The sequence below is a fragment of the Anguilla rostrata genome, chromosome 1 (assembly GCF_018555375.3).
Source record: "Anguilla rostrata isolate EN2019 chromosome 1, ASM1855537v3, whole genome shotgun sequence".
NCBI lineage: Eukaryota > Metazoa > Chordata > Actinopteri > Anguilliformes > Anguillidae > Anguilla > Anguilla rostrata.
In genome coordinates, this window is record NC_057933.1 from 84,037,389 (window position 1) to 84,047,872 (window position 10,484).

General features: G+C 49.7%; 1 long non-coding RNA gene and 2 other non-coding genes across 3 annotated transcripts; 1 reads left to right on the forward strand and 2 right to left on the reverse strand.

Annotated features, from left to right (window-relative positions):
* Nucleotides 1-1,546: 1,546 nt before the first annotated feature.
* Nucleotides 1,547-1,618, reverse strand: trnaa-cgc (transfer RNA alanine (anticodon CGC)). Its single transcript has one exon. It is a non-coding gene; the product is annotated as a tRNA-Ala (tRNA).
* Nucleotides 1,619-2,792: 1,174 nt separating this feature from the next.
* Nucleotides 2,793-2,864, reverse strand: trnaa-cgc (transfer RNA alanine (anticodon CGC)). The gene has a single exon. It is a non-coding gene; the product is annotated as a tRNA-Ala (tRNA).
* Nucleotides 2,865-3,965: 1,101 nt separating this feature from the next.
* Nucleotides 3,966-4,826, forward strand: LOC135238416 (uncharacterized). Its single transcript, XR_010325116.1, has 2 exons — nt 3,966-4,187; nt 4,463-4,826. It is a non-coding gene; the product is annotated as an uncharacterized LOC135238416 (long non-coding RNA).
* Nucleotides 4,827-10,484: the final 5,658 nt, after the last annotated feature.

A 10,484-nucleotide genomic window follows, 5' to 3' on the forward strand; every position in this document is an offset into this window, starting at 1 on the left:
AGTCACAGGCTGTGGTCACGGGGAGTCACAGGCTGTGGTCACGGGGAGTCACAGGCTGTGGTCAGGGGGAGTCACAGGCTGTGGTCACGGGGAGTCACAGGCTGTGGTCAGGGGGAGTCACAGGCTATGGTCACGGGGAGTCACAGGCTATGGTCAGGGGGAGTCACAGGCTATGGTCACGGGGAGTCACAGGCTGTGGTCATGGGGAGTCACAGGCTGTGGTCAGGGGGAGTCACAGGCTCTGGTCACGGGGAGTCACAGGCTATGGTCACGGGGAGTCACACAGTGCATGAGCCACCCCTAAAGACCTCTGATGAAATCAGATCAGTGTGATATTCTCGCAGGAGTTGCAGACAAACTTTAGACTGGCTCAGGAGAGTCTCTGCCCGCCTCCCATGGACCATAAAATGGATGAATTGCGCTGTCACATCGCTACCCAGGGGGAACTGAGAGGCTGTAATGTGCTTTTACCGGGACCTGGCGAAGGCTCCACACACCCGTCCCTGTGGAGCAGTCGCTGGGCTTTACTGTTCACCACACACCCATCCCCGTGAGCAGTCGCTGGGTTTTACTGTTCACCACACACCCATCCCCGTGAGCAGTCGCTGGGTTTTACTGTTCACCACACACCTCACGTGGCAGCATCGCTGGGTTTTACTGTTCACCCGTCACTGTGGAGCATCGTGGCTTTACTGTTCACACAACGGCAAGAAACAGGGGCAGTTATGGGCTTACTGTTCAAATCACGTAAGATGCTGGTACTGTCAACGTGACCACTGTAGCCAATCTTCTTTACTGGCTCCTCAAATATCCATGCAGTCGCCGTTTCTGTCTGCCCACCGCAACCGTCATCATCTGCTGCTCATTCCCACACACGTCCCAGTCAGGCCGAGTGAACTTTACAGCGCCGAACAAGAGAGCGCTCATCCCCAGGCTGTTTTCACTGCTGCAGACGTCTTTAATCTGGGCAGCCTCAGAAAGGTTCTCCCCGAGTGGTTTCAGCACGCATCAGCAGCTGATGACATGTGTGCCTGTGTCACTCTCATAAGCCAGATTCTGGTGCATTTCCATAGACTGATATCTCTGATGCAGCCTTGCTGTCCTCACGGTTATCCAGATAACTGGACAATTCAGGGAGCTGTTTCATGAAGCAGGATTAGTGAGTAAGGCTGGATAACTGCACTGAGTAAAAGCAGGAGTGCTTCTTATCAGGAACACGGGCTGAAGTAGAGTGAGCTGTGCCTGGGTTTGCTCAGCATGGTCACGCTGCTAACGGCTCCAGGGCTTCTGGCCCTAGTTCTGTTCAATAATGCCTGCATCACAGGCCTTGGTCGTCCTGCTGTCTTTCCATGAAAAAGCCACTGTGGAGATTGAACCCAGGACCTCACACATGCGAAGCATGCGCTCTACCACTGAGCTACATCCCCTCTCTCAGCCTGCATTCACCATTCTATGTGTGATTGCTTACAGAGAAATATGCTGTTTAAACAAAGTGCTCTAACAACTCACTTTGGGAGACGACCAAATTAAAGATGCAGGGGTTCCTTGGAGATGCAGGGGATTGAACCCTGGGCCTCATACATGCGAAGCATGCGCTCTACCACTGAGCTACATCCCCACACGCACAGGCCCAGAGCTGATGTTTCTTACAAGGCAATGCAATGCACTGTCAGCGCTTATCCCACCAATCAGCTTTGAACCCGCATTTGTGAACCGAAAGAGGGTGCAGTGAAGACGAGGGGAACTGGAGCAACCTTCAAACCCCCCCCTCCCAACGCCCCCCGCCCCTCCCCCCAGCTCTCTCCCCCCTGGCTCTCTGTCAGGCTTCCCATTGTCTACAAAAGCAAAATATTTGGTGTATTTCTGAGTGAAAATCTTTGCTTTTTGACGCGCTGTTTATGTCAGCCCAGCGCTGTCACACAGCAGAAGAAGAGATCAGTGTGAAAAAGTGACCGGAAAATGGGAAAATTAAATAACGGTAATTTGTCACGCGCAAGAGAACATTTTTTACACATAACATATTTATTAAATAACAGTGCAAGACAAATGTGTAACACCCCCGCATCCCAGTTTGTCTGTTCTGTCTGCATGTTTTATTCTGCTCATTTAGGCCCCGAGTTTCTCCGCTCACTCCTCCAATAATCTCTTTGAACTGGAAACAAAAAGAAAATTCTGACGTTCTGAGTTGTGAACCCGCTCTGCTGCGGCATTCTGGGATTGCTAGATGGCGATGGCTCACATGCTTTAACTCACACGCGTGTGGGATGACATCACTCTGAGATCCCACGCGTAGCATCAAATGAGCAAAACTGGTCCTGGAGTCCAAAACCAACGAAGGAGAGAAATTATAAGTGTGTGTGTGGAGGAAATAAAGATTTTCAGTAATTGTTTGTGTGTGTGTGTGTGTGTGTGTGTGTGTGTATTAGAGAGAGTGTGTGTGTGTGTGTGTGTGTTTGTGTGTGTGAGAGTGTGTGTGTGTGTGTGTGTGTGTGAGAGAGAGAATGTGTGTGTGTGTGTGTGTGTGTGTGTGAGAGAGAATGTGTGTGTGTGTGTGTGTGTGCACGCAGCCTGTGCTCTGTACAGCACAGAGAGACCCATAGTGCCAAACTGCAGCGAGATTAGAAATGTGCTTGGAGAGACTCCAGAACAGAACTCAGGCGTCGGACACACAAAGCACGCACTGTACCTCTCAGCTATAACCCCTCAGCATGAAACTCCCCACCAATGCACTCTGTCCCGGGAACAAAACTGTTCGTTTCACTGAGAAAGCCAATCCATCACAGGGGGACAGCTGGAGATGCTGGGGATTGAACCCAGGACTTCATACATGCGAAGCATGCGCTCTACCACTGAGCTACATCCCCAGTCATGAGCAGCCCAACATGGTACTTCCAGAAAGAAAAATTGCATCATGTCACTCAATTGCTTGCATTTAGGCCACCTGGAATTTTAAATACATCTCTTGATAAATGACAGCTGAAGACAGTTCTTGTGTTCCTGTGTGAAATCTAATCAATGAGTGAATCAGTGTTGGTGTAAACAGCCAATTAGCTCATTTATCTAGGGTAACTGGTAGAAACTAAAGCCTGCAAACACACCAGCCACACAGGACTGGAATTAGCCTCCCGTTGCTGTAGATCAGTGGTCTCCAACCCTGGTCCTGGACAGCTACAGGGTCTGCTGGTTGTCATAGTGACTCTGCAATTCATGAATCAATTAGAGCAGTTGATTACACAGTTAACTCAACTCTGACTGAATTTGAGTGACAGTCCTTTCTCTGAGGTCCTGGGGGTTTAATTCAGAACTCACACATGTGACCACTGAGCTATGTCACCAAGACCCACGCAAACACCTGATCCCTGATTGCACAAGCAATTTAAAACAACACGTCTGTTCTATTGTTCGAGTGAAAAAAATGTGCAACTGTAAGTGGCTGAAAGTGATTTTGTCCATGTTGGCTTCAGTTGGGGGCCATTTTTAATGTCAAAAAACTTTGAGCAATAAAACTATTCTGTTCTCAACCATAATTTATATAAGTTTTAAAATGATATGTGCAAAAGTTTCACGGTTGGGCGTTTTCAGTGGAGAGAATGCAAGACTGTGAGAAATTTTAACTTTAAATTTAACTGAATTGACTTTTTTATCTTCTTTCTGAACCGTAGTTCTGGAAAATTTTATTCCATTCAGCAGGTAATGAAAGAGGGAAACGAGAGGAAAGCAGGAACTAGGAGTTTTCAGACAGCAGTGGAGTGAGTGAGTGAGTGAGTGAGTGAGTGAGTGAGTGAGTGAGTGTGTGTGTGTGTGTGTGTGTGTGTGTGTGAGCCCTTCCCTGTGGATCAGACACCTGCAGACTCACTCGTGCATTTTGCCAGGCCAGGCTGGTTGCAGTTCCAGGTTAACGAGGTTAATTAGGTTAACGAGGTTAACGAGTGTCTCAATGGCCCATGGATAACCTCTGTGGCCTCATGGCTGAAAATGTTAATGAGTATAACCGGCTGCAATGCATGCTGGGAAAGATCAGGCCACGCCAGATGAAGCAGCTCTATAAAGCTGTTTATGAGTGTAACGCACACCTCCCTTCTGGAAAATTCTGCTTCTCCCTCCTTCCTCTTCCTCTTCCTCTTCCTCGGACCAAAGGCCAAAGGCGCTGAAGAAGAGCCAGTGACTGTGCTGCTGATTCTCTCGAGGTAGATTCCTGTTTCCTGATTCATTAATGCTCCCCGTAGACAAAGAGCCATTTCGCCTCAGGAGATGTATGCTCTTGTTCTATAATATACACACACTTCTCTCTCACTCACTCTCTTTATCTGTCTTTGTCTCTCTCTGTCTCTCCTTCCCTTTCTCTCACACAAACATTGCCTGAGTATTCAAGGTCCAGCGAGCTGGTGCTTCTCAACATTGTGCAGATTTAATGAGCCTTGTGTGTTTGTGCCGTGATGCTGAACACGACGCATGTGTTTAGGTGGGTCGCGTGTGACCGCGCGGCTGTAAGCCACTGCTCCGCGCTCGTTTGCTCTGGCCTTGTCTCATCCAGACCCACCTAATCAACCTGCCGCCACTCCCCAGACTCCAGGCCCACAGGCTCACGCAGAGCAAACAGGCCCTTTAATATTTGATTGGTGGATAAACAGAGCGAGCTGTCCGTCAGAGTGGTGCCCCTCCCCTCGGGGCGGGGCTGGTGGTTTTTGGGGTTGCAGGCGCTACGGAACGCCGGGGTTCGGGGTTTCTCATTAAGCGCGGAGTCCAGCAGAATCTGGGGTGCAAGCCCCAGACATTAACAGTTTCAGACAGAATACTTTCTGGACAGTAAAAATGTTACACTGTCATTTGTGTGCATGTTTATTTGCTTAACATTGTTTTCTGTATAGCTATTTGCATTATAGCATGGTAACATATTTTCTTAAATTGGAAACTGCCACTTTCAGAAAGCCCTGGGGAACACTGTGGTGTAAGATGTGGGAAACAAATTTGTGGATTTAGCTCCATAGTGGGAAGAGCAAACAGTTTTTCTTACCTTGAAACTGTATAAAATAGGCTTTGTTTTCCTTTTATAATTCAATCAGCATGTGGAAGAGCTTTGTAGGTAACAGCACTTTTTATTGGATAAACAGACCCGATAGGGAAGATGCAGGTTGTGATTAATTGTCGCTGGGTCGTCCATGACTGTAGAAGGCAGCAAACACACAGATCCCAGTCTGAAGATGGAGTGCGCAGGGGTCAGGAATGGCTGCCGTTGTTGTCACAGAATGAGAGAACTTTTTAACTCTCTGCTTTTTTGTGACCTCTACCAGACAACTCCTTATCTAAGGGTTCAGTTCTGCTCTCCTGCAGATGAAACGCTTTCGATGCTGGTGCTCAGCACGGGGGTGTGGGGGGGTATGGGGGGAGCGGGGGTGGGGGGTGAGCTTAGCCTCCTCTTCCCCCACAGCTCTAGCGCCTGCCAGCACGCTTCCTTTGATGCGGAACCTGCTCCGGTCTCTCCATCATCTCCACGGGACCGACCCGCCCGCTTTAGAAAAGGAGAAATAACGGCTCTCTCTCCACGCCGTACGAACCTGTTAGCGCTGATGATGGAACCTGCCAGTCACACCTGGCTTTGGGCACACCTGCGTGTGCACCTGGGGGCAGGCAGCCTGCAGGCTCCTCATCTCAGTCTAACCGCGTCGGGCTGCTAAACCACGTCCTGCTGCTAAACCACGTCGCGCTGCTAAACCGCGCTGCTAAACCGCGCTGCGCTGCTAAACCGCGCTGCGCTGCTAAACCGCGCTGCTAAACCGCGCTGCTAAACCGCGCTGCGCTACTAAACCGCGTCGGGCTGCTAAACCACGTTGCGCTGCTAAACCGCGCTGCTAAACCGCGCTGCTAAACCGCGCTGCGCTGCTAAACCGCGTTGCGCTGCTAAACCGCGCTGCGCTGCTAAACCGCGTCGGGCTGCTAAACCACGTCGCGCTGCTAAACCGCGCTGCGCTGCTAAACCGCGTCGGGCTGCTAAACCACGCTGCGCTGCTAAACCACGCTGCTAAACCGCGTCAGGCTGCTAAACCACGCTGCGCTGCTAAACCGCGTCAGGCTGCTAAACCACGCTGCGCTGCTAAACCACGTCAGCTGCTAAACCACGCTGCGCTGCTAAACCGCGCGGCTGCTAAACCACCCTGCTAAACCGCGTCGGGCTGCTAAACCGCGTCAGGCTGCTAAACCACGCTGCGCTGCTAAACCGCGCTGCGCTGCTAAACCACGCTGCTAAACCGCGCTGCTAAACCGCGCTGCGCTGTTAAACCACGCTGCTAAACCGCGCTGCGCTGCTAAACCACGCTGCTAAACCGCGCTGCGCTGCTAAACCGCGTCGGGCTGCTAAACCGCGCTGTGCTGCTAATCTCTCTGTTTGCATTCAAATTCCAGTCATCCCGTCGATTAAAATTCTAATTAAGTTCAGCTCGGCTGCTGGAGATAAATCTGCGTGAATTCAGGGTGCTGTGCTTCGGTCAGCTCATCTGATACAGACTGGCGTTCACCTGTAGCCAGCACGCCCTGCTGTAATCCGGGCGTCGCCCGGGCGTCGCCTGGGCCGCGGGCGTTTAATAGCAGCCAGGGGGGGCGAGAGCGCCTGCGTGTCTGCGACAGGCTGCCATGCCGACTCCTGCGCTTCATTATTTAATCGGCTGCGTCGTTCACGTGAGGTTCTGACCGAGCCCCCCGCGGAGGCTGTTCCTGTGTGTTTACAAGGAGTGATTTACTGCCGTCTAATCTGAGTGAATCTGTGTCGGTGTGTTGCGCTAATTAACTAATTGAGGCAGGGGTAACTTGGCGGAAACGAAAACCCGCACAAACACACACCAGCCCTGCAGGAACGCAGTCCTGCGTCACAGATAAAAGACAGCGGGATGATTCTGCCCTTATTAAACATTTAACATTGCTAAACAGCTCTGCTTGTTGAAAACCATATTAGACTCAAAAACTTTTCTCTTGAAGTGCGCTGAGGACGCAGATGCAGTTTCTTGTGTTTTTTGTTGAGGTCCGGCCTGCCTTGGACGTTACGGACACGCAGCTTTCTGTAAGATTCATTTGCTCCCGTTTTGATGCTGATGCGGATGCAGCGAGAGGCTCGTATGTGCTGTCCCTGCGCAGACGGGTCTGTAAATGTGTCTGTAAACGGGTCTGTAAATGGGTCTGTGTATGGGCCTCCCGCACGCGCTCCTCAGTTCTTGAACTCCGTGTCGCATTCTTCCAGCTGGAAAAGGCCATGAAGACATAAACGGTCTACACAGCCAGAAGCAAAAAACGCTCAGCGCTCAAAAAACGCTCAGCGCTCAAGAAGCGTTTTCAACAGACTTTAAAATCGGGACAGGCTTTGCAGTTGACTTTTTTTTCATTTTTTTAAGACTAGCTATTCCACAGTTTAGGAGTCCAAGTCCACTCTCTTCAGCCAGGTTTTAGGAGCAGCAGGAGGAGGAGCAGGAGGAGACCTTGCCTTTCTTTGATTACCTAACGGGTCTGTTTCTGTTTTTTCAGGCACCAGAGCTTCTGCATAATCAGGAGAAATTAAACAATGAAGTGCTTTAAAAGTGATCCATAAAATCCTGAAATCTGTGCTCAATGCCACAGGGAAACAATGGCAGCCATGAAAAGAGCCGTTACTGAGCAGAGCTGATTAAAAGCTGAAGTAAAGCACATTCAGCTGGAAAGAGTGTTTCCATCTGGGTCTCCGGGCTCCCCGCGATGGGGGGGGGCAGCCCGGAGCTGGGTCCTACGGATTATTCTGGAAATATGGTTTATTCGGGAAATCTCCGGAATGCCCTGCACCTTGTCTTTGACCCCGAGCCGCTCCCTGGTCAGGTCTGAGCAGCAGCGATCATCCCCATGGGGGCTGCAGGTTATTAAAACACCAGGTTCTGCTCACTTTGATTTTACTATTTTAATGTAAAACTAAATCTTTCTCTCTCCTAATTATTACATCCATCCCCACACACACAGAAATACGCACTCTCACACATGCACACATACACAAGCACTCTCCCTGTCCCTCTCTCTCTCACAATCACACACATGCACACACACTTGCACTCTCTCTTGCACACACCCACACACACACACACACACACATGCATACTCATGCTCAAACACTTGCACACTCTCTCTGTCACTCTCTCTCACTCTGTCTCTCTCTCTCTCACTCTCTCACACACACACACACGCACACACACGCACACACGCATAGCCATGGAGAGGTGTGTTGTGGGTCTCTCTGAATGACAGAGTGCCCTTGTTGGTAATTGCATTTCGCTGGGTGACTCCTTCTCATAAAAAGTGAGGAGAGTGTAATTGCTGGAGATTGGCTACCGGTGGGGCGGGGCGGGGCAGGGCAGGGTAGGGGGGGTGGGGGGCCGGGGCAGGGTGACACACGCACATGTATGACACGCAGTTAACCACCAGCGTTTCTACACGCCTCATAAATGTCATCATGCAGAATAAACACAAGTATAAAAAAGGGAGCACCTATAAACCATGAGGGGGGTGGGGGGGCTACAAGGCAGTAATGCAGGAGTGGAATGTAAAGGGCAGTAATGTGGGGGGGAATTACAGGGCAGTAATGTGGGGGGGGGGGGGGTGTACAGGGCAGTAATGCAGGAGTGGAATGTAAAGGGCAGTAATGTGGGGGGGGGGGGGATGTACAGGGCAGTAATGTGGGGGGGGGGGGGTTTACAGGGCAGTAATGCAGGAGTGGAATGTACAGGGCAGTAATGTGGGGGGGGGGGATGTGCAGGGCAGTAATGTGGTCGGGCGGGGGGGAGGAAGCAGAGGGGCATTCTCAGAGGGCAGCAGTGTGTTGGTGCTCCCACCTGCTACATTAAAATCCGCTTTAAAAACAAAATTTTCCAAACAGTCCAGGAACTGAATGCTCCAGATGATTTTTTCATTTCAAGAAAATGAAAGTTGATGAGAGCATTTTGTGCACAGCGGCCTCGGTCTCAGACAGGTGACTGCTGCGCCCAATCAGATGGCCAGAAACGCAGGGGCTGCCCGTGTTGAACAGTGCACCCAACAGAGTAAACATGCGCTCACCCCTCTCTCTCTCTCTCGCTCTCTCTCTCTCTCGCTCTTTCTCGCTCTCTCTCTCTCTCTGCTTTACCGCCCCCTCCCACAGTCAGCTCTGTGTGTGGGATGTGTACGGCTCGCCATCAATCTGTCCCATGCAAACGGGCACCATGACCGAAACAAGCAGTCCCACCATCCCAGCCGAGGGGGGGGGGACGGGGGGGGGGGGGGGGGCAGCAGACAACCACAACCACAGAGGTAATTTATCTCCATGTGCTTCTGCAATGTTCTCCCCCGCACTGGCTGAGGTTTGGGACAGGGTGAGGCTGGGACAGGGTGTGGCTGTCCCAGAACCAATACCCTCTATAAAACTCTGTACCCTCTATAAGACCCTACACCCTCTATAAAACTCTACACCCTCTACACCATGCCAATAAGATAAAATTCTCATATTCACATTGTGCTATGTTGTAAATGATGAGGTTAAAAAAACTTTTTTTTTAAGAGTATTAATTAATTAATTTTAAGAGTATTAATTTTTAACTAATCAAATTAAAGACTGGGACAAATCAACCAGCTGCTAATTGATAAAGGTGTGGACACCTGGCCACTAAAAATAACCATTTGCTAGATAATTATGAATTTAAAGACAGAGTGATAACAAGCTACATCTGCATTGGGTCAATACGTTTAAGGCCGCAGGCTTCTAACCGTATGTGTTTGCCTGCTCGTTTTTTTTATACCTGTGTCCCAGACATATGGCCCTATGCCTCTGTCTGCAAGGTGCGTTTCAGAGCTAGCTAACAGAAATAGTATTTCAAAAGCCCCTTTAATTAATACTCTTAAACTAGAATCTGATATCTGTTATATTGAGACTGTGTCTGTTCCATGCATCTATGCCAAATGTAAAGCTAACCGTGGAATTGATGTGGATAACTTAATTGTCATAAAAACACGGCACACTGCTATTATTCATAGTGAACCATCCTTAAAAATTGGACTATTAAATGTTACTCCAAAAGCAGATCTTGTCAACGAATTGATAATAGACCATAATCTCAATGTATTATGTCTGACTGAAACTTGGCTAAGACCTGATGAATATGTTGCGATCTCCTGTGGGTTTCATAGGTACTCAGGTGTCACGTCCATCAGGCAGAGGGGGAGGCGTTGCAGCTATTTATCAGTCCTTATTGCATCTAGCGCCTAAGCATGGATCTTATTACTAACTGTGTACAGCCCGATCTAGCTAATAAAAGTGCTAGCGGGCAGTCCTTTTTTTCTTGTGTCTGTTTAAAGGCCACATGGGCCTTATTCTGATTTCTTAAGGGAATTTGCTGAGTTTTTATCATTACATTACATTACAGGCATTTGGCAGACGCTCTTATCCAGAGCGATGTACAACAAAGTGTATAACCATAACCAGGAACAAGTATGATGAAACCCCTAGA